General features: G+C 40.7%; 2 long non-coding RNA genes across 2 annotated transcripts; one reads left to right on the top strand and one right to left on the bottom strand.

Moving 5' to 3' along the window:
• Nucleotides 1–3,840: 3,840 nt before the first annotated feature.
• LOC138955116 (uncharacterized) lies at nt 3,841–12,237 on the top strand. Its single transcript, XR_011452109.1, has 6 exons — nt 3,841–4,385; nt 4,972–5,040; nt 6,185–6,278; nt 7,252–7,422; nt 7,876–7,975; nt 10,800–12,237. It is a non-coding gene; the product is annotated as an uncharacterized lncRNA (long non-coding RNA).
• A 4,131-nt stretch (nt 12,238–16,368) lies between these two features.
• LOC138955117 (uncharacterized) lies at nt 16,369–24,349 on the bottom strand. Its single transcript, XR_011452110.1, has 5 exons — nt 23,878–24,349; nt 22,272–22,385; nt 21,320–21,425; nt 20,417–20,569; nt 16,369–19,463 (listed from the first exon to the last, which is right to left on the bottom strand). It is a non-coding gene; the product is annotated as an uncharacterized lncRNA (long non-coding RNA).
• Nucleotides 24,350–24,566: the final 217 nt, after the last annotated feature.

The raw sequence follows: 24,566 nt of genomic DNA, 5'->3' as shown, positions 1-24,566 counted from the left end.
AAAAAAATGTCTTATAAAACGATCCAAATTTACGTTCATCTTATTTTCCATCATTTGCTGATTCCAAAAACATATAAATATGTTATATGTGGATTAAAAACAAGCTCTGAAAATTAAAAATATAAAAATTATGATCAAAATTAAATTTTCGAAATCAATTTAAAAACACTTTCATCGTATTCCTTGTCGGTTCTTGATTCCAAAAACATATAGATATGATATGTTTGGATTGAAAACACGCTCAGAAAGTTAAAACGAAGAGAGGTACAGAAAAGCGTGCTATCCTTCTGCTTATACCGAGGTGCAATGGGTGATATGAGAGAGAGAGAGAGAGAGAGAGGGAGAGAGAGAGAGAGAGAGAGAGAGAGAGAGAGACAGACAGACAGACAGACAGACAGACAGACAGACAGACAGACAGATAGACATATTTCAGTTCAGCGAAATGAAATCATCCCATTTCTTCGGTGTTTTCAATGTTTCAAGTTGCGTTGAATTTTTCACGGTGTGAATTTCGGCAAGACAGGTGAACGCTTCGAGGCACATCTGACGGGTGGTAGAAGCCTGCTGGGCGGTGTAACTTCTAAACCAGCTTCTTGTTCTTCTCTATTTCTTGAAAGCGTCTGCTCTACTTGCTGTGGTTTGTGTGTGTCTGGAGTACTTTGAGAAAAAAAACCCGGTCAAATGTTATATGAAGTCTTATATCGCGCGCGTATCTCCAGACTCGGACTCAAGGCGCAGGGATCTATTTATGCCGTGTGAGATGGAATTTTTTACACAATACATCACGCATTCACATCGACCAGCAGATCGCAGCCATTTCGGCGCATATCCTACTTTTCATGGCCTATTATTCCAAGTCACACGGGTATTTTGGTGGACATTCTTTATCTATGCCCATACAATTTTGCCAGGAAAGACCCTTTTGTCAATCGTGGGATCTTTAACGTGCACACCCCAATGTAGTGTACACGAAGGGACCTCGGTTTTTTGTCTCATCCGAAAGACTAGCACTTGAACCCACCACCTAGGTTAGGAAAGGGGGGAGAAAATTGCTAACGCCCTGACCCAGGGTCGAACTCGCAACTTCTCGCTTCCGAGCGCAAGTGCGTTACCACTCGGCCACCCAGTCCATGAAACATGAAGCATTAGATATCAACCTTTGCCGAGTTTTGCCCGTTAAATACCAAAGTAACAGCCCGTTCTGACCCACACTGACCCGGAAGTGTCCCCCAGGGGACGCTTCGGTAACCCAAACTGCCCCCACCCCCCAGGGGACCATTTGTGTCACAATGTAGGGTCAAAAAGAACGTACAACTTGAAGCAACGTAGAGTCAAATACAATGTAGAAATAGGAGCAATATTGCTCAAATACAACGTACAAATAGGAGCAGTATTGCTCAAATACAACGTACAAATAGGAGCAGTATTGCTCAAATACAATGTACAAATAGGAGCAATATAGGCTCAAATACAATGTACAAATAGGAGAAATGTAGGATCAAATACAATGTACAAATTGAAGCAATGAAGGCTCAAAGACAACGTACAAATAGGAGCAATATAGGCCCATATACAATGTACAAATAGGAGCAATGTAGGCCCATATACAATGTACAAATAGGAGCAATATAGGCCCATATACAATGTACAAATAGGAGCAATATAGGCCCATATACAATGTACAAATAGGAGCAATGTAGGATCAAATACAATGTACAAATAGGAGCAATATAGGCCCATATACAATGTACAAAGAGGAGCAATATAGGCCCATATACAATGTACAAATAGGAGCAATATAGGCCCATATACAATGTACAAATAGGAGTAATATAGGCCCATATACAATGTACAAATAAGAGCAATGTAGGCTCAAATACAACGTACAAATAGGAACAATATAGGCCCATATACAACGTACAAATAGGAGCAATGTAGGATCAAATACAATGTACAAATAGGAGCAATATAGGCCCATATACAATGTACAAATAGGAGCAATATAGGCCCATATACAATGTACAAATAGGAGCAATATAGGCCCATATACAATGTACAAATAGGAGCAATATAGGCCCATATACAATGTACAAATAGGAGCAATATAGGCCCATATAAAATCCCCTGAGCACCACACAAGCTCATCCATCCTGGAAACGACGTTAGGGCACTTAAAACGCTAATCTTTTTCAAGCAGACGCCAACAGACTATTCTCGGAAGAACAATGTTTTGAGCCCTGTTTATTTTGCTATGACACAGAGACGGTTCAAGTTGATTCAGCGGAATGCGAGATTAAGTGTAAATTTGACAAAGCCTGGTTTTCTGAGCAAACCCCCAACACCCAAAACAGCGCAACACAGACGGTTTTGAGCGGAGTCAGTCCTATTTCAAAAGGCTTATGACCGTATTCCTGAAAGCCATTTTACCTTTTGCACAAAAACTGCCGCAGACTCCAAGCATGTGTGCAACTGCAGGCGAAAAAGTACGGAGAAAAAAATCAAAGAGAGTCACACATACAAGAAAGAGAAGTTATTTTTTGTCATGTAACCTTGTGCTTCTTGGCACACAAACACCGACTGCTCTTTCCCTTTTCAGATATTGTTGTTGGCGGGAGGCAACCCCTGCTGCAAGGGCGTGGAGAGTTATGTTCCTTGGCAGAAAAGCAGACGATATTTTTTTGATGAATTGCAAGCGCCAAAATTGTCTGTCTGCAAGGTGCTTCAGGTTGGATGGAGAATAACTGTTCTACCTGCTATTGTAAGCCATAAAACGTGTCCAATCTTGAGCTAGCGGCGGATAAGGTAGATGTCGAGATGTCTGTTTAGGCGGAGGAGACTCGGCCATTGTTGAAATTTATCGAAACCGTGATGGTTTGTTTATTTATACCTTGAGTTTTGTCTGCGGCCGAACACACACGCATCATCGGCACATTTTGAGGGAAGTAGTAGGGCGAGAGAGAGAGAGAGAGAGAGAGAGAGAGAGAGAGAGAGAGAGAGAGAGAGAGACAGGGAGAGAGAGAGACAGGGAGAGAGAGAGAGGGAGACTCAGACTCAGACTCAGAACTTTATTACAAAAAGGATAAAGGTTTTAGGCAAAGCCTATTCTTCCAACCTGTCCTTTATACAACACGTAAAGACGGACGCACGTACAAAATATAGATTGAATCATATAAAATACAGAAATACATTGTATGGAATGCAACACAATGTGCATTTAAGGAGTTAATTTACATAAGGAGAACTCAAACATTACAGAATTACATTGACATAGTTATATCTTTCATTTGGGAATGAAGTTGCTCAGATCAGCCGTTAACACTAGTACAACATGTTTTATAGCAAAATAACAATCGAACAAGACATTTCATTCACGAATGATGTGTGAACGTGACAGTACTGTCTCTTAAACATTTTCACTGAAGTTGCATTTCTTATCTGTTGGGGGAAGGAGTTCCAGAGAAATGCTCCTGAGAAGGCTAAGCTCGATTTGTAGAGGTCTATGCGAGGTATAGGAGGGATGATTTTTTGGGAGAGAGAGAGAGAGAGAGAGAGAGAGAGAGAGAGAGAGAGAGAGAGAGAGAGAGAGAGAGAGAGAGAGAGAGAGAGAGAGAGCGAGCACCCATTGCACACCGGTTGGACCGTACATAAGGTAACGTTAAATTATGCTTGTGCAACGTATGTGGGAGTATCACTTATAACCTCAGGGTATCTCTTATCCTGTTGCGCATCTATAGACTAGAGACAGCGCTGGTTAGACTAAAACATGGATCGGGAACTTCAGTACGTACTTAGGACTACCGCGGCTGTGCTTGCAAGTTTGGATAATTCTTTCTTTCTCATTTGATCCGAGTTTTATCTGTCTCATTAAATGCCATTTTTCTACCTACTACACATATAATTTTCCTAATTGATTCCCGAAGATAAGTTAGTTTCGCTTCCACGTTTCGGTTTTCACTAATTCAACATGGCCGGCGTCGGCAATGCATCTTTGATCATCATCTTCTTCCGAAGAGGACTGGGTTCTTGCGAACGTCTCAGAGTCCTGCGGTTGAGTCACTGTTACCGATAGTGGTTAGCTCCGGCAAACAGGGAGATTAAAAAGGTGGGGAGGTTTAAAACTATGCGGTACAGGGGAGAGTGCGTTCAAGGGCGGGCTCTCATGCCCGACTGCACTGAGGAAACTGTGGCCGAGACGGGAGCGAAGGAGGGGCCTGCTTCGGCCGATGAACAAAGAAACTGTGATCGAACAAGTATGGTGTTACAAGGGGAAAGACCCGCAAAGTGAACTTAGTTGCCAAAGCCCGAAGTGTGACGACGGACTCGGTTTCCAGCAACTGTCCACCGACTCAGCGGCAAAATATGAGTTGACACGTCCGAGGTGAAAGGTAATAGTCTCTTCTTATTAGAATGAAGGTCATTGTTTATGACTAAAATACAGTAGAATCACATAATGCACGAAGGAATGGAACATGTACATGGAATAAGATTGTCCGTCCACTAAGACACATTCCTAAAGGTGGAACCAACATCCTGACGGCTATGCAGAGGAAGTGTTCTTTTTAAGAAATGCATTCAAATAAAACAAATAGGGAAATGCCCACTGAACAGAAACACCCAGGCTCCTGATTTTTGGTATGAATCCAAGTTGAGAGAGATCAGCTGAGCTAGGATTTTACATGGAATAAGATCATCCCTCCACTTGCATACAATGTATACAACCAGAAATGAAGATACAGTGTGCTTGATGTGGTGATCAAGTGACATTTTGCTATGAATGTGTTTAAGCAACTAGTAGCTTCTTCAGCGTTAATTCATTAAACAATCACTCTTATTCTTAGCACATAGAGCACATTGAATGAGTGTGTGCATGTGTGTGTGTGTGTTTGTTATTGCAATGTAAGACCTTATAATATAAATATACACAAATTATAACACATGCTGGGATTCTAAATATGTTCTGTTTACTTGCAGGTCTCAGTTATTACCAAGCCCTGCCTCATTCTTCCCGCAACACTGACATGGTGCTGTTGTAGAACACAAGTAAGTCCTTTGATCATTTCCAAAATACACTAGTGCAATAGCTTGTGAGTGCAACTGGTGGTAATGAGAATATTTTACCACAAAAGGCTAAAGTACAAATAACAGATTTATTATGTTGGAAAAAGAAGTAAGCCAGAGCAAGTGATTAGTGTACCAGTTAGCTAGGGTGGATGTATTATATAATTACAATTTACAGTCAGCATAGAATGTTGAGGACAGTCTAGAATTTTTCTCGCCCTGTGAATTCAACTGCAAATCAGATGGCATGAAGAAATCAATGTTATATTATGCTCTGCATTGAGTGAACCATCTCCTGTCATTCTGAGTGACACATCTCTTTAACTGAAAAACATGCCAGTAATTAAATCCAGGCTACATGGGGATGGAAAATGACCCTGGCAATTTCAACCTCTGAATGATTGTGTCTTTGTGTAGCAGGATTATGGATATTCACAAGCCTTAGTTCATTTGTCTGTACATGTGTATCATGTATGGCGGTATAAGTTAATACTATTAGTCAATTTCAAATAGCAGAGTTATTTTCAGAGCTTTCTAACTTCAAACCCTGTGGAATCTATATATAGTTTTGTAATTTAAAGGGTATTTTGACTTTGACTCTGAGTTTCTTTCTTGCAAAGTCATTCTTTTCTCATTCAAGGGACTAAACCACTACAGTACATGTACTGATGACTGCCTGCATCAGGGTTATAATTTATGAAGAAGTCAAAATGCACAATATATCAGTTTACAATTTAAAGGCCCACTTGCCTTGTCACTACAGTATAATGTGGCTATGCTTTAACATGGAATCCCTCATCTTGGCCACATACAAAAAATTATATATTCAGTGACTGCTTGCTGTGGTGAGTTAAAATGTGTGATGAAATATTTTCACAAAAAGGTACCAGTGTTGTTAACAAAACTAATTCTTTAACAAACAAACAAAAACCACTCTGCACGGAGAGCATTCAAGCTGATCTATGTTGCTATTCGTCCAAGTAGAGGGATGATCTTATCCCAAGTAAAAGCCTGACAAGATCTGAGACTGAAGCAAAATGTTTTTACATGGTAAAGTAAGCCTTTAACGAGCAAGTATGTCTATTGCACTGGGTGTTTTATTATTATTGTATCATTTTTCTTTCAGGTAGTCTCTCTTTAAACTGACTTTCTACACCATGGTGTCTCTGGCAGTGTTATATTGGCAGAAGACAGTTGGAACTGGATTCCTCATTTAGATGGTAGGCATGTTTTGGGCTTTTGTGTTGCTTTGGTGTATGTGTGTGTGTGTGTGTATGTGTGTGTCTGTTCTATACCAGAAATAAACACACTGTTTGCTTGCTGTGGTGAAGTGACATTTTGTGATTTTTTTTTTAAATGAGCTAGTACAGTTGTAGCTTTTACAGCATTTATTCATAACACAATCGCACTTGGCGCAGAGAGCAACCAGACCGTTCATTGTGGGTATGTGAACAAGTTAAGAGATCATGTCTTATCCCATTTTAAAGCCTGACCAGATCTTAGACGGTGAGCCAAATTGTTTTCATGAGAAGGAATGTGCCTTTCAGAGAAATCTATTAACTACAGTATTACTTTACAAAACATATTTTAAGAAATGAAATGTGTTACAAGTAACAGCCATGGGGGTGATAGCCTGTAGGTGGAATAATAATCTTCAATTGCCCAGAAATGATTGTTATCTGGTCAAGAAATGCAAAGCATTTTGATGTTTGTGACGATTAGTTACTCTTTATCACGTTTGGTCCCTGATTTTGCTGTCCTTGTCTGCGTTGGGCAGGTGTGCGTCCATGATGTCATTGCTATTGAAAACTAATCTGTACTGCAAAGTAAATGTACCCGTACATGACGTACATGGCAGTTGTCAACCGGGGGCCAGCCATGACTGGGACTGATGTATCCACAGGCACTCGACACCAGGTGGGCGGGGCCAGTGGTTGGGGTGTGATTCCCTGCCTTACACCACCACAAAGTGTAGTATCAGCAGACAAGACTGAGCAGAACTTCTGCCCCCCCCCCCCCTCACCAATTGACCACTCAGTGCCATGTGCCTGCAGCTGTATCATAAACACTTTGTGACAATAGTTGTTACCTCCTTAGAACAGATCTTGTGATGCTCCTCAGTCAGTCAGTGTTTGATGGATGCTAACTGGTATACTTGACATAGTGTTCATATGAAAGTTTTATGTGTTGCAGCTCATCCAGATCACAGGTACACAAAGGAGCTGGTTACAGTGATAACATAGGCACATGGAACTGCTTATGGACTACTTTAGAAAGTGAGCGGTTACAACCAAGACTCTTCCGTCAGGAAGGTCTGCGGAAGGGTGCTTGATCTGTTTCCTCGGACAGGCTTTTCAAGACTAGGTAGGTTAAACCACATGATTGGGCTTTAATTATGAATGCACTTCAAAATTCACTCTATTTCATTATCTTGTACAACCCCCCGCGGGTTAGGGGGAAGAATTTACCCGATGCTCCCCAGCATGTCGTAAGAGGCGACTAACGGATTCTGTTTCTCCTTTTACCCTTGTTAAGTGTTTCTTGTATAGAATATAGTCAATGTTTGTAAAGATTTTAGTCAAGCAGTATGTAAGAAATGTTAAGTCCTTTGTACTGGAAACTTGCATTCTCCCAGTAAGGTAATATATTGTACTGCGTTGCAAGCCCCTGGAGCAATTTTTTGATTAGTGCTTTTGTGAACAAGAAACAATTAACAAATCTTCAATAGTACTGACCAAAGAAGAAGGTTTAATTGTGTGATCATGATTTGATACATATGCTTGACCCTGAAGATGTGTTTTATTTGTTTTGTTTCAGAACAAAGTTTGGTGAAGTAGAAGCTACCGCTGTAGGCTGGTGTAAGGCTGAAGAAGAACCTCTGACAAGTCAATTTTCAAGCAACTGAGCACGAACCCAGGTACAAGACACAGAGCTCTCTTTCTATCGGTCTGTTATTCATAGAATGACACTAACAGTGACACAAGTAAATAATCTGTATCATTGTCTTGACCTCTAGAAATTTGGTAGAGAATAAGATGACTGATAGTATTATTTTGATTATTTCATGGTCATTACAGTGGCCTCCACCCCTGCCCCTTTTAAGACACCCCAATCTAAGACTCCTTCCTATTAATGACCCTGTTTTCGCAGACTTCTTGTTCATAACATCTGTAAATTCACTCCCATTTTAAGACTTGCTCCATTTGGACTTGGACTGGGTGGCCGAGTGGTAACGCAATTGCGCTCGGAAGCGAGAGGTTGCGAGTTCGACCCTGGGTCAGGGCGTTAGCAATTTTCTCCCACCTTCCCTAACCTAGGTGGTGGGTTCAAGTGCTAGTCTTTCGGATGAGACGAAAAACCGAGGTCCCTTCATGTACACTACATTGGGGTGTGCACGTTAAAGATCTCACGATTGACAAAAGGGTCTTTCCTGGCAAAATTGTATAGGCATAGATAAAAATGTCCACCAAAATACCCGTGTGACTTGGAATAATAGGCCGTGAAAAGTAGGATATGCGCTGAAATGGCTGCGATCTGCTGGCCGATGTGAATGCGTGATGTATTGTGTAAAAAAAATTCCATCTCACACGGCATAAATAAATCCCTGCGCCTTGAATATGTGCACGATATAAATTGCATAAAATAAAAAGATAAAATAAATCCCTGCTCTTAGAACTGTACCCACGGAATACGCGCGATATAAGCCTCATATTGATTGATTGATTTTAAGACCTGATTTTGCTTATTTTGGATTTCGAAAAAGAGAAAAACAAATTCCCACTCTGTACAGAATTAAGCCAGGTTCATGATTTTTGTATGGACCAAGTTGAGAGATGGCATTTGTATAGGCCTGACCAGATCTGAGATGTTGAATCTAATTGCTTACGAAGAAAGCATTGTGTCATTATAGGCACACTACTTCTCGTCACCGTCTCAGTTCTGGCCAGGCTTTAACATAGGATAAGCTCATCCCTCAACTTTGTCACATATGAACAATCGACACACTGACTCTTGCTGTTGTGAGTTGACATTTTGTGATGAATTTATTTCTGGAAAAGGCACCATGCAGTGCTGTTTCAGGGGTGGGACTTTTCCGCGGATTTCCGCGGACACAACTTACGAATTCTGCTGGAGTAATCTATTTTTCCGCGTCACATTTCATTACAATATCTATGACTTGTTGACTGAATGATTTGGAGAGACGTGGAGATGAAACAGAACACTGGAGGCTTGAGAGTTAAATTGTGCTGACTGAAAACTCCTGATAACTAATAGTAATTTTGAGGGGGGGGGGGGGTTGGGGAGTGTGGAGAATGTCTTTTTTGTCAGATTGCACAGATTTTAATGTACCATTTAACCAAAATTCGGGGTAACATGCCCCCGAACCCCCTGGAAAAAAAGGGATTTCCTCTTTTTTCATCACAAGAGAGTCCCACCCCTGTGTTTACAGAATTCCTTGTTTAAAACTATCACTGTGCACAGAGGGAAGGGGGGGGGGTGTATTTGACCACCCCTGCGTTTACAGAATTCCTTGTTTAAAACTATCACTGTGCACAGAGGGAAGGGGGGGGTGTATTTGACCGCCCCTGTGTTTACAGAATTCCTTGTTTAAAACTATCACTGTGCACAGAGGGAAGGGGGGGGTGTATTTGACCACCCCTGTGTTTACAGAATTCCTTGTTTAAAACTATCACTGTGCACAGAGGGAAGGGGGGGGGGTGTATTTGACCACCCCTGTGTTTACAGAATTCCTTGTTTAAAACTATCACTGTGCACAGAGGGAAGGGGGGGGGGTGTATTTGACCACCCCTGTGTTTACAGAATTCCTTGTTTAAAACTATCACTGTGCACAGAGGGAAGGGGGGGGGGTGTATTTGACCACCCCTGTGTTTACAGAATTCCTTGTTTAAAACTATCACTGTGCACAGAGGGGGGGGGGGGGGGGTGTATGTGACCAAGTGAAGTGCATTGCTACATAATAAAATGAGCAAATCCGTCCCGTGAAGAAAACTTCTGCTTACTTAATTGTCAGATTTGCCAAGGCGTGTACATGAAATAAGATTATCATTCTAAATGCTGAATCAACATTCTGACTGTTTCCTATGAAACCAGGCTTGATTTTTGGTATGAATCCAAGTTAAGGGATAGCATGTGTAAAAGCAGAATTGTGTACAGAGGCAGCTTTGTGTTATTAAAGGCCGGCTGCTTTTCGTGAACACAGTTTGGCTCACATCTCACATCACCTGCCAGGCTTTTTTAAAAAAAAAAAATTTTTACCATGGGATAAGACTATCCCTCCATTTAAGCACATACCAGCAATAAACACAGTGGTTACTTGTGATGAACTAGTGGCAAGACAAATGATTTAAGCATCACATAACCTTCCTAAGTGAAGTCAAGTTATGTGTCTGTGCCAGTGTGTGTGTGCATGTGTGTGTGTCAGCATAGAATGTTGAGGACAGTTCGATGGTAAATAACCCTGACAATTTTAGCCTATGATTGTGCCTACATTGTGGCAGGATTGGATGTGGATCTTCAAAAGCCTAAGTTAACAAAAAAGTATGTAAAAGTACATTTTGAATAGTAGTTTTTTTCTCAGAGGGAAGATATCACAAGATATGATCGTTCCACTGCATGTATGCCACATAACTAAAACAAAAATTAAATGTTATTTTAATCGTCTTTTGGGTAAAACAAATACACCATCAATATATTATAATAATGATCTTGCTTGTTTACAGATGGACAACAGCTACTGCCAGGACCAGGTTACGCATAAAGAAAACAGTCAACACTTGGCTGGTGCTGCAGCTTCTTTGATGTCTATTTTTTTTTTTTTTTAAAGACAGACAGCTACCAGCTCATTCAAGACCATAGCCCCATCTTACTCACGCAGAACAGACAGCCATCTTTCGCCTTTGCACAGAACACTGCTGTCTGAAGGTACACATCAAAAGGATAGGTTTTGCACCTACAGCGTGCGACTGTGGCTAGGGTAGGAAGAACAGACTCTGCAACACGTTCTGAGAGGGTGGCCTTTTCTTGCCACCCGTACCCCTGTGCAACAAGACTTGGCCAGAGAGCACACATCCAAATGCAAACACTGAACACTGAAGAGGAAGAAAAAGAAGAAGGTGCCCACACAGAAGGACATAAATCTACTTTAAGGGCACACAAGTTTACAGCAGTTTATTGAATTGTAGCAGATTATAGGGAGAAAATGAACAAGCTAAATAGGCTGTACAGTACTTCACTTGAACAATGTATAAAGTTCCCTGTATTAAGAACATTTACAGATCACAAGACATTGTGTTTTCTTTTGTTTACAATACAAATGTTTCATAATAAAAAGATGTGCACTAGGCAAGATCCTTAAAATGTAAAACTAGTAGTGTGACAATTTTGAATTGTTCAGAGATGGTTTTTCTTCAGTGGTAAATGTTTTAGCTTTTTTATAAGATCCCGTTAGTGAAGCATACTATAAAACCTTGACCTTCCAAACTGTGTTAGCACCCTGGGCTGCGATCATTGTGTTGAGCTACTTAAAGGCACAGTGCAGCTTACAGCCTTCGTTTTGCGTTTTTGTTGCAGCTGAGTGCATTTACAGTTCAAAAATCCTCCTATGGTAGTAAAACAAACCCAAAACTACCCAACGACGACATCTGTGAAGCTCGACAGTTTCTTGTTCACGCGAGTGCATAAATTAACCTAGTTATTACGTGGTGTTTGGTCGGAGTTCGATTCAACTGAGTGATTCCGGCCTCCATTTTGTTTTATACAAACTCATGATGATGTCTGACATAGTTTGCTAGTGACGTGTCTTTTTGTGCATGATGTGGTGATCTACCTGATCTAAATTTAGATCCAAAAATAGGTCAAGACCAGCCGGGTCCGAGTACGAAATTGATTCGTAAAAAAATCGCAGTTCTTGACTCTTTGGGTGCAAGTCAATGAAACTTGGTAGTTCTTCTAACAGATAGCTGCCTGAGGTATGACTAAAAGCCCCAGGGGCTCCGTGCACCTGAATTTGACAAGTTCAGTACCTTCAGCAAGCGCAAGTACAGTAGAGAAGCGCTTGACACACTGAAAAAGGCCTACTACGAGCAAAAGAAAAAAAATCAGTGATGCATGTGCTTTTGATGTAATCTTCTTTGACATTATGATGACTACAAAAACTGACTGATGTGTTTTGTTTGTGAATGATGGATATATGTGCATGATTGCGTTTCGCAGACACAGTTGTCATGTGCGTTGTAATTGGCGACGAATGCTGGATGATTACTATGTTTGTACCAGGATTACTATTTTTGGGGCTGAGCATTACTCCAAAACACTTATGGGGGTAAACAGGTCTGCAGCACAACTACAAATGTAGAAATGTCGTCTGCATTTTGTATATTTTAAAAGGTTATTTTTGTGCACAGAACATACATCTGCAGGGAGGTTTGGAGGGTGAAGTTAGGATCTGTTAGGAGGCATACAGCATCACACTCATTTTGTGTGTGTGTATTTTGTGTTGACAGATAAGACACTGTCATTCCAGCAGAAACCTGTGATGATGCACATTTTATTGAAGTGACCAGCTGAAATTGTATGTACGTTGTTATGAAATTGACAAATGATCCCTGCTTTGCAATCCTGGGTTAATGATATTGCCAAAATTAAAACGTGGAGGAAAAAGTGAGTGTAAACCTATTCTTGTGGTGGTGGTGGTGGTGGTGTGTGTGTGTGTGTCTGGTTAGTGTGTGTTTGAGTGTGTGTTAAACAAACAACGACAAACAACACCAAACCTACATCAAACAAGCACAACAAAAACAAATTACACAAAAAAATGGCAAAAATCAGAATATCAACTGAGAAAAAAAAACCGTGGCTGAATGCAATACTTATTATAACTTAAAAAGTAAAAGTGTGCGTGTGGATGTGTGCGTATGTTTGAGTGTTTTAAACAAACAACAAACCTAAATTAAAGAAGCACAACAAACAAACAAAAAACCTGGCAAAGTTCTGAACATTAACACAATGCTGCTTTCTGCTTTGAGGGGAGGAATAAAATGACTGAAGCCGGACTGCCGAGAGGAGGAAGGAGGGGGAAAAGAACACGCAGACATGAAAACACACACAACTCCATGACAGATAAACTGCTTATGTTCAAAAATCAAGAATATTTAAGCGTGCACACACGCACACACACACACACACACACACACACACACAGACTCTCCTCGTGAAAGTAAAGATAAACTCGAACTTGAAGGTAAGTATAAATGTTTGATATGGAAGAAACCTGTGATAAAAGTCTTTGTATAAATCATCGGTACCAACAAAATTCAGTTGCCACAACGCGTAAAAGGACATACTGTAGTTTCAAATTAGTAACAATCTAAGCCATTTTAATCAGCACTGGTGTCCGGCAAGCACTAACAGATACAACAGCACGTGTATGCATCTTGAAGTAATAAGACCTTGAAGTAGGCCTAGAGTTTACACTATGCATTATGTAATGCTTTAATTCAGCTGCCTAACTGTGGAACTTTGCAAATGTGTGAGGACCGTTTCACAAAGCAGACAAAACACCCTCTCAGTTATTTACACAAATCAGTTCCAGAATGTGCGTGTTCCTTTTCCGTCTCTACAAATTAATGTTATCTGGGGGGAAAACGAATCATTGTCGCTTCCGCCCTCAGTTATAATTGCCTGAGCATAATAGGAAATGCAACAGGTGTAGTCTTCCGCCTGATTTTTAGTCAAGATATTTCGACACAGAATGTTTCTTTCTTTTTTCTTTGTATGTTCACAAGCTCACATACAATCATTTATGCAACACTGACAATAAGACCAGACCAGAGTTGTGATTGAAATGGGCAGTTTATTTAATAAAGCTCCAGAATGAATAAAAATACATGACAAAATAAGGTGGTCCCGCTGTACAAAGCCGGTTACCAAACACACACACACACCAACACACACAAACACACTCACGCACGCACACACACACACACACACACACACACACACACACACACATGACACACACACACACACACACACACACACACACACACACACACACAGAGTAACATTGTACAACTTACTGTCACATTCAAGCGGGAACACCAAACAAAACGTATCATCAAATGAAACAACATTTTAAGTGGTCAACTGAGCAGATGACCACAAACCACACTTGAAATCTTCACATTTTAACACTTTCTCCTGTATCCACAAAAGTCATTTATGCTGACTAGATAATGACATAATAAAATGACATCAATAAAACCATTCCCTTTTTTATTTTAAAGAAAAACAAGAAAATTAAAATAACGCAAAGAACTGATGCTCAGTAAGGTTGGGTATCGATCTCAAATGTGTGCATAGCTAATTATATGTAACCGGCATGGACTGGGGCTAGAATTGGCCTTTCTGTCAGGCAACTCGGCCTCTAATTGGTTTTATAGTGTCTGATCCCCCTCCAGAAAAAAACAATACCATTTGCCCCGTGCTTCTGCGCCCACAAAAAATATTCGGGAATAAGAAAAGTTCAAATTTTAGGCACCCCACATACAACCCTAATTGTCAGTCAATTACTTTACTGCAATCAACGTTGATTTTAAAGTACCATGTCATTATTATTTTGGAGATAGATTTGAAAAAGTCCATAATTGCAGACTGCGTATTGGTATGAGTGATTTGAATTATGTCAGCGGCACCTCAAGGAATGCCCCAAATGTGAGTGCGGTTACCCAAGGGAGACTGCTGAGCACTATTTGTTGCATTGACCCTTGTGTAGAGATGTACGATTATTGTCAATTGATAACTGATTATAAGTTTATTGAAATATTATTGAAAGGCATCCCGCAATATTCCCGGAATGTCAATCAGACCATATTTATAACTGTACAAGAATTTATTAAGACAAACAGGCATGTTCCGTACATGAGCCTCTACATTTTATTCATAATGTTCACTGACACTGTCATGAGACAAATGCTGCCTGACCAATTGTTCTTCGTAATTTCTCTCGTGTTTTGTGTCCTTGTTTCGACTTATCGATTATGGCCCAATCGTTATGTAATTTAGTGCCATTTTCGCCGATCACAAAATGTATTAACTTTGCGTGTGTGTCTTCTGTGCATTTAATATTATTGTGACGTGACCCACTCTTCCAACATTTCTGGCGCTCCAAGTCTTCGTCGTCCTTTTTTTTCCCCCTTATGCTGAATTCTGTTCTCTCGTACCCCATTTCTTTTTGTTTCTTGTTTTTACCCCCACCAAGTTCTGTACTACCACCCCCTCCATTTTTTGATTGCTTGCGCATCAGGTTTGTCTGTTTGTTTTCGTTGTCTGAAATGAGTAAATGTATCTAGTCCGCCATCATGCTAAACTTTGTTATGTACATACCAGGATGACTTAAAATAAGCATTTATGCTTGAGTTATCTTAAAAAAACAATGCATTGTTTCTGTCATGATAACAAATTGAATAAAGTTTTGTAAACCAATGGACTGATTATAGTTGACCCTGATATGTGATTACGGGATAGTGTCACATTAATTTATTTCTACTTTCACTTGTACTTTTGTACTTAAAACAAATCACTGAAATGTAAAAGTTATTATTTTTTCCATTGTGAAGTGTCGTCAGTCTCCTCAAGGTAATGCAGTCAAACTCAACCAAAAGTTGGAGGGGCTTCTTCATACTTTCAGTGTGTGTGTGTGTGTGTGTGTGTGTGTGTGTGATTTCTTTTGACACTATGCACGTTTGTATATAACCGCCTGTGCACAAAAAGAAGAACATAATCGAATCTTATCATTCATTTTCGCTTAATTGATTGATTGGTATGCATGTTTCTAACAGTGACCGTTACCAAAGTGAGTATAGTGCGCTTCCCAAGCATAAAACGGTGCATGACTCTGGATTTGCGTCTGAGATATTGACACATCACTGTGAGAAAAAGCGTTAATGAAAAAAGAAGACTATTTATTTTCCTTGAGCATTATCTTAAAGTGGTGTGCCAAAAACTTTTAAATTCAAAAATTCAATATTTAACTTTAGGAAAAGCACTGTAGAGAGAAAACCACGCTTGTGTGTTCAGAATAGTCTCCATGTGGTATCAATATAAATGATTCAAATGTATGGAAGAGAAGCTGTTTCTGCTGGATTAATACACACACACAATTGTGCACTCACACATAAGCACGCATGCATGCTCACACACACACACACACACACACACACACACACACACACACACACACACACACACACACACAGAAACAACAAATTCATTATGACAAAACCAAATACGAAGTCCTATTTCACAAATTTTATATCTTCTCCTTTTCACCATATACAAATACAGTCACGGAGTACATTTATAAGGCCAAATTATTAAGAAATATTATTTTCTGTGCTTGAATTACCCAGTGTGTAGCATGATCACCACGAAGGTACAATTCACAGAAGTTGAGTAATCACTTTACAAAACCCATACCAGTACCACATTGTTATGTTAAATCCTATTTATTAACCCACACAAATAGAAGAAGATAGCTTTGTGAAGACTTTCATTTTCCAACCAAATGCTGTTCAAAGATTATTCTTTCTTTCTATATTTGGTGTTTAACGTCGTTTTCAACCGTTCAAGGTTATATCGCGACGGGGAAAGAGGGGGGGGGGGGGGGGGATGGGGGATGGGATAGAGCCACTTGTTAATTGTTTCTTGTTCACAAAAGCACTAATCAAAAAATTGCTCCAGGGGCTTGCAACGTAGTACAATATACTACCTTACTGGGAGAATGCAAGTTTCCAGTACAAAGGACTTTAACATTTCTTACATACCAATCAATATGAGGCTTATATTGCGCGTATTCTGTGGGTACAGTTCTAAGCTCGGGGATTTTATTTTAATTTTATTTTATGCAATTTATATCGCGCACATATTCAAGGCACAGGGATTTATTTATGCCGTGTGAGATGGAATATTGTTTTACACAATACATCACGCATTCACATCGGCCAGCAGATCGCAGCCATTTCGGCGCATATCCTGCTTTTCACGGCCTATTATTCCAAGTCACACGGGTATTTTGGTGGACATTTTTATGAAAATTTATCTATGCCTATACAATTTTGCCAGGAAAGACCCTTTTGTCAATCGTGGGATCTTTAACGTGCACACCCCAATGTAGTGTACACGAAGGGACCTCGGTTTTTCGTCTCATCCGAAAGACTTGAACCCACCACCTAGGTTAGGAAAGGGGGCAGAAAATTGCTAACGCCCTGACCCAGGGTCGAACTCGCAACCTCTCGCTTCCGAGCGCAAGTGCGTTACCACTCGGCCACTGACACGATACACCAACACGATATTAGCACTCCAGATTTTTATCTCGCAGTTTTTCTGAAGGACTTTGCATTTGAAAACTATTCTCAGACAAAATATGAGTTTAAACTGCAAGTACATGTACAGGGAGTCTGAAGGGTTCAAGTCGGATGAGATAGACTACTGTTGTGGCAATCTTCGAATTTGAAAATCATTTTTTTAAAAGAGTAAAACTCATAGTTCTTCTTCTTCTTCGCTCATGGGCTGAAACTCCCACGTTCACTCACAAATTTGCACGAGTGGATTTTTACGTGTATGACCGTTTTTACCCCACCATTCAGGCAGCCATACGCCGCTTTCGGGGGAAGCATGCAGGGTATTTTTGTGTTTCTATAACCCACCAAACTCTGACATGGGTTACAGGATCTTTTCCGTGCGCACTTGGTCTTGTGCTTGCGTGTACACACGAAGGAGGATAAGGCACTAGCAGGTCTGCACATAAGCAATGACCTTGGAGATCAGAAAATTCTCCACCTTTAACCTACCAGGCGGCCGCGATTTTGACTCATGACCTTCTGAATAGGAGGCCGATGTCTTATCCACAAGAACACCGAGCCCGTCCAAACTCCTAGTAAAAACAACAACTGCAAATCTGGGAGCAAAATGTAAACGGTTACAGTTTCAACTATCCTTCCCCTTTATATCAGCATTTTTGGAAACCTAAACGAGTATTCAAGAACAACAGTCACGGATTCAGATTTAAAAAAACAAATGGTAACTATGCTTTTTGGAAATTCTTTCTTTAATTGGTGTTTAACGAAGGTTATATCGCGACAGGGAAAGGGGGGGAGATGGGATAGAGCCACTTGTTAATTGTTTCTTGTTCACAAAAGCACTAATAAAAAAAATGCTCCAGGGGCTTGCAACGTAGTACAATATACTACCTTACTGGGAGAATGCAAGTTTCCAGTACAAAGGACTTAACATTTCTTACATACTGCTTGACTAAAATCTGTACAAACATTGACAAGGGGGGTGGTAAGTCACTTAACAAGGGTAAAAGGAGAAACAGAATCCGTTAGTCGCCTCTTACGACATGCTGGGGAGCATCGGGTAAATTCTTCCCCGTAACCCGCGGGGGGTCTTTTTGGAAATGCGCTTCAGACAAATGCCTTTGCACACGTTATGTTACTCACAGCAAAATGCAAGAATAATTGGGGACCATATGGGATGGGGCAAATTGGGAGGGAGCAATTCGGGACACCACCATAAATATCTACCAAATATTTACAAATAGCTATCTTAGTACATGCATAACATGCTGTACCAATACACAATTTCTTTAAATAACTATGTAAGGATTATTGGCAGTCTCCCGGAGCATGTTTCACGCTATCCTGCGATCAGGACAAGCGACTGACTGTGATGTGTATGCTGTGCGGCGTGCGCTACATAAGAAACCTTTTTTTAAATTTGTATTAAATATAATCACCTGAGCCACGAATGGCTAGCTGACAGCGGCGATCTTTTACACAACAAATTCTGAACTCTGATGAACTTGTGACCGCTGATTTTTTAAAGGCAAGGGGTATCATATTGTGCGCATGGCATACACATCCAAGTTGGTCGTTTGTCCCGATTGTGGGATACAGCCCGTCAGAGGCGTAGAGCGTGCTCGAGATGTTTTGAAAAACCTGACTGCAGTACAGGGATTTTTACACCTCCGGACTGCTGATAATCCTAACAGAATTATTTTCAAAAACCGTCTATTGCCTTGAAAGCAAACCTGGAATTTCTGATGCGAGTTGCCAGAAAGAAAGTTCACTAACAAGATCCAGGCCAACACCACCCCCCCCCCCCCATCCCCCTAAATAACACTAAGGAGTGAGGTGAGCTTAAATAACTAATTAATTAATCAATCAATAAATTCTCTGCTGAAATCCCCAACTTCGCGCATCGAAGCTATGAAAAACAGGACACTGCCACGTTTCCATTCAGCTAAACGCCACACCATTTTCAAGAGGGGATGTCTCAGGAAGAAAGATGTGACGCTCCCGATTCATATGTTTCAGAAGACAGCCCACCTGAGAAAAAGAAGAACACAATATAGAAATAATAACAACCTGTCAACCACAAATACATTAAAGTTTTTCAAACAGTTCACTAATCCGACAAACTCATGCTCGTTTCTGGTGCATTTGATAAAGCCAATTACGGGTAGATGCTAGACAACAGCAAAACCACCACCACATAACAACACAAGATTGTTTATGGTTGTTTACAGTCTCTTGAACACAGGAGTCAACCGAGACCATATATATAACAAGAAGCATAAAAAAGCACTTCAGTTTGAAACCCAGGTTCAATGTAGTAAATGATATTGCATCAATGTTCCATCCATCCTCAGCACTTTCAAAACCAGTTTCTTCTAGGTCATACACACCTTTTCCTCGATTGATCCACAGTACATCAGATCGCTATTGTTCTTTTTATGATTTGCACCAAGGGAATGATTAACATTTCTGTCTTAGTCATATGTAACAAGCTTTAAGCAAAAGCATAATATTCTACACATTCACATATTGTAAGGTTGAAGGGGTCTATGTCGACCAAAAGAAGGTGTATTCCCCATAGCCATAGGTGTTTTCCCTGTGTACCGGGAATACAGTTGGATTTTCTGTAAAGAAGTATAATATCGTACAATCTTGCGCCAAGCGCGTGACTGCGGTTAGATAGGAGAATCTATTTAAAATCCTGAATTCGCGTGCGGCATCCAGTCAAGCAAAACATGCTTCGACCGTTTATCAAAACGGATTTAGTTAAAGAAACATCTGCACCCCCACCCCCAACAGCCTGGTATTATGTTTTCCTCGCTGGTACTCTCGTCCATTGAATCACTTTCACTTTCGTAAGCTTGAAGTAACTCCATGGCGTCTAACGGAAGTATATTCCCTGTATATGTACAGGAAATTAACATACAGGGAATACAGCCACTGTTGGTCGACATAGACCCCTTCTAAAGTGCTGCAGTAGTTACCTTTCCCTCCAAGGACCAAGCTGTTCATCCACTGTAGGGCTGACCGGGGTTCCCCCTTAGCAGAGTGAGTGGCGAATCCTGGCTGATAAATTTCCTTTCATTTTCCATGAATGAAGAATACCAGCTGGGTTCTTTTATTCATGGACCTGTGTTCTGCAACACACACAAATCAGCCACCATCTTGTAAATATATGTAAAAGAAAGCAAGTGGCAATCTGAATAACAGAATACAAAATGATCAATCCACACAATCATACTTCAGCACTGAAAGTCCACAAAATGAAGCACTGCTAGTACATGTACTTCTCATAATTTACTGAAACTTTACTCGTCAAAACAACCATTTGTTTTATCAACTTTACTCGCATGTGGCGAGTAGATTAACATTTCTACTCACCATTTACATGATTTTTACTCGCCATGGCGAGTAATTGAAAATACTCGCCACTTTCAGGCCTGTACTTGTGCATGAGATGTGTTTACCATCCATATGCCCAGACCATGCGCCCTTCTGTTGTGCTCAGAACAGTAAAGAGTTGCTTGCTGGGGTGGTTGTTCATAAGTTAACAGTTCACAAGAGGGCACAAACAAGAGCAAAAACACAGGTGCCTGATTCAAACTCATTCAAATGCAGAACCTTATTTTTGCATGAACAGAGTAAGACATGATTCTTACATAGCTGACCCTACCCCTGGCAGAAAAGTGCTTGAAATTGTCCATGTGGTCTCTATCAGTACATTTGATGCGTATTTGTGATACATATATACTGATATAGAGACAAGTAACAAGTGGACATTTCCTCTGACACCTCTACCATTTGTACACCTGCACAAATCTCCTGCCATAGACTACAAAAGGAAAACATACAAATCAAAACAAACACAAATTTAACCTAATGTTTACCTTTCAGCAGCAGAAAAGGCTGTGTTTTCTGTGGTGTCTCAGAGTAAAGCCACGGTGTTGGAGATCTATGCAAAACTAGGCTGTAGGCAAGGTCCAACATCTTTAGCTGCACACACAAAAAGAAGAAGCAAGAAATCACATGACATAGATGACATTCCTCACTAGTACAAAACCACAACTACACTAGTCAACTACCAATGTAAGAATCATAGTCCTGCAAGATTACCCTCTTAAAAAGTAAGATTGCTTTCATTCAAACACTACCGTGGGACCAAACTCCCCCCCCCCCCCTCCTTTTTTTGAGTTTTTCCTACATGTGTGTTGATGTTTCCATTAATTCCAAGCCCTGAAACTGTGAACTTGAGATCTTTATGTATGCACACAGTCACAGGCTTAATAAGCTATTCAGAAACCAAGCAGAGTCTGCACAACGTCAATTCTGAGAAATAAATCCCCACAACCGGTTTCAAGGCCACTATACCGACTGAGCTATTGCTTGCCATGCCAACCTCCACCCCCATTTGGAACATGCACAACTAGTATACCCATACACATGTAATAATACTGCTTGCCTTCCTCCCCCACCCTCCAAATCAATAAACACTAAATGTATGCAATCAGTAATCTTTTAGTTAGTAGTTGACTACCATCACTACTCTCTCCACACCCACCCACCCTCTTGCACACCAGCGACACACCCCCATCGCCCAATCATTTCCATGATTCTCTCTGCCATATAGTTATCCTAAACACTAAGATTATGACACATTTGTTTTCCAATTAGGAACATAAAAAATTACTGTAAAAAAAATGTACAATCATGCACTCTCTGAGTCTGACAAGAGAGTGTGAGAAAAGTCAAGAAAGCAAGACATGTGTGACATAACTAAATCTTCTAATCTATTCCTGAGATTTACTCTTGACAGCTTAAAATGGAACCTCATGCACTTACTGTTCTGAATTGTAGAAATTTCTTGTAGTTATAGCAGCAAAGGCAGTTTTATTGGGTACCACCAGGTGTCACTCTGTCATCATCTGATCAAGCATTCAAGCAAATGGTTCAGCACTGAAACAGTAAATAGCAAGAGTGTACAGAAAAATACACAAACTTTCTCATTAATTTGTATCTTCAACTTCACATTATTCATAAATAATGATACCTTACTTTGACTAAGTTTGAGTAGGATTAACACCATGCAGAGCCAGAAGTTAACTTGAAATAAAATAACTATACGTTACTCAATACTGCACTCAATGAGTCAATTGTCAGCAAAGGTGATAATCAATGCAAGGTAAAACCAAAGGATGCAACTCAGTCAGCAATTGCAAAAACTACATAATTCTAATCAAGCTGTCAGTTTCATTAGCTATCAGAATTCAAAACATGTTCTTGTTTTTGTTGTTGCTGTTGTTCATGACTACATTAATGTATCTCAGCATTTCTAGTTTCTACACTATAGCCATTAAAAAAACCAAAAGAAGTGTCCCAATGTTTAATGAAGCGCTCTTGCAATTAAGTCACAATTGTTTGCAGTTGCTGAGAAAAGCTAATAGTAATAGTCCTTACAGTAAGTTGAGTAACAAATTATAAACAATTGCTGTTAACACTCATAGTACAAGAGAGCAAACCACTGCAAAACTATAGTCATTTATCAATGTTATGCTTGCCATCCACCCCCGACCCCAAACCTCTCCCATATTTTATGTACATCAGACTAGTATTCTTGTTAGTTCATTTCAGCTGTAACAGTGACAACACGTTTGCACACTACAGACCTGGAAGTGGAAATGTTAACACATGGAGTGCTAAATTTCAGGATACAATCTGTTTGTTTGTTTGCTTAACGCCCAGTCGACCACGAAGGGCCAATCAGGGCGGTGCTGCTTTGACATTTAACGTGCGCCACACACAAGACAGAAGTCGCAGCACAGGCTTCGTGTCTCACCCAGTCACATTATTCTGACACCGGACCAACCAGTCCTAGCACTGACCCCATAATGCCAGACGCCAGGCGGAGCAGCCACTAGATTGCCAATTTTAAAGTCTTAGGTATGACCCGGCCGGGGTTCGAACCCACGACCTCCCGATCACGGGGCGGGCGCCTTACCACAAGGCCAACCGTGCCGGTCATACAATCTGTTACAAAGTACAAACACTGGCAATCGGAGAGAACAGTGTTACTGTAAGTCTTTACAGTAACATCAAACAGTATCCCCTCTTTTTGGTAGTACAGTGGAACAACACTTTTAATATCCCCTGATTAAAGACTCCCTCCCTTTTAAGACCCTGTTTTCTCAGATTTGTCTGTCCACAACCTCTCTATATTTACTTTCATCTCAAGACTTCTTCCTTTCAAGACCTGATTTTTTCAGATTTGTTTAGGTCCTAAAAGGAAGGGGGGGGGGGGGGGGGGTCGATCGACTTTACTGGTACCGTGAAACCGAAAGTGACCAAGTCATCAAGGGCACGTATATTCCTGCTGCTCTGTTAGCACCGATCATATTTTAGAAACGTTGCACTCTGTCGTCAACAAATGTAGGAATAAAAATAGTATTACCTTCACCAGCTGTCTCCATGGAGTCGAAAGACCATCGGCCGGTTTGGCTCGCTTGTGCCATTCCTGGATGAAAATTGAAATGACCCTGGCTGCTCCGTTCTTGGCATCAATGGCAGTGCAAAAAAAGCGAATCCCGACTCCCATCCAGGATAAGCTGTACGGCACGGCGGCGTCTCTGCAGATGACCACTACATTTGGACGATTTGGACTGGTCTCCACGTGTTGCGGCAACAAGCAGAAGAAGATACAGATAAGGTGGCGGGAGTGATGTCCCTTCGCTGCAGTGACTAAAAATACAAAACTATCTCAAAATAAAAACACAAGGAACGGTTTGTAATTGTTGATGGGTAGTTAAATTTGTGACAAAAGAAATTAAACGTTCAAATGACTTACCACCCCCCTCTGCTATGTCAGTTGCGAGTATGTCAGTATGTGTTTGTGTTTGTGTGTGTGTGTGTGTGTGTGCCGTGTGTGTGTGTGTGTGTGTGTGTGCCCGGCAGTGTGCCCGTCAGTGTGTACGGTACGTGTGTGTGTGTCAGTGTCATTGCCGGTGTGTGTGTTTACGTGTGTGTGTGTCACAGTGTGTGTGTGCGTGCGTGTGTGTGTGTGTGTGTGCCGGTGTGGATGTGTGTGTGTGTATTGTGTGTGTGTGTGCGTTCGTCAAGTTGTGTGTGTCAGTGTGTGTGTCA

The sequence above is a fragment of the Littorina saxatilis genome, unplaced genomic scaffold (genome assembly GCF_037325665.1).
Source record: "Littorina saxatilis isolate snail1 unplaced genomic scaffold, US_GU_Lsax_2.0 scaffold_1125, whole genome shotgun sequence".
Taxonomy (NCBI): Eukaryota; Metazoa; Mollusca; class Gastropoda; order Littorinimorpha; family Littorinidae; genus Littorina; species Littorina saxatilis.
This window is presented reverse-complemented; position numbering and strand designations above follow the sequence as displayed.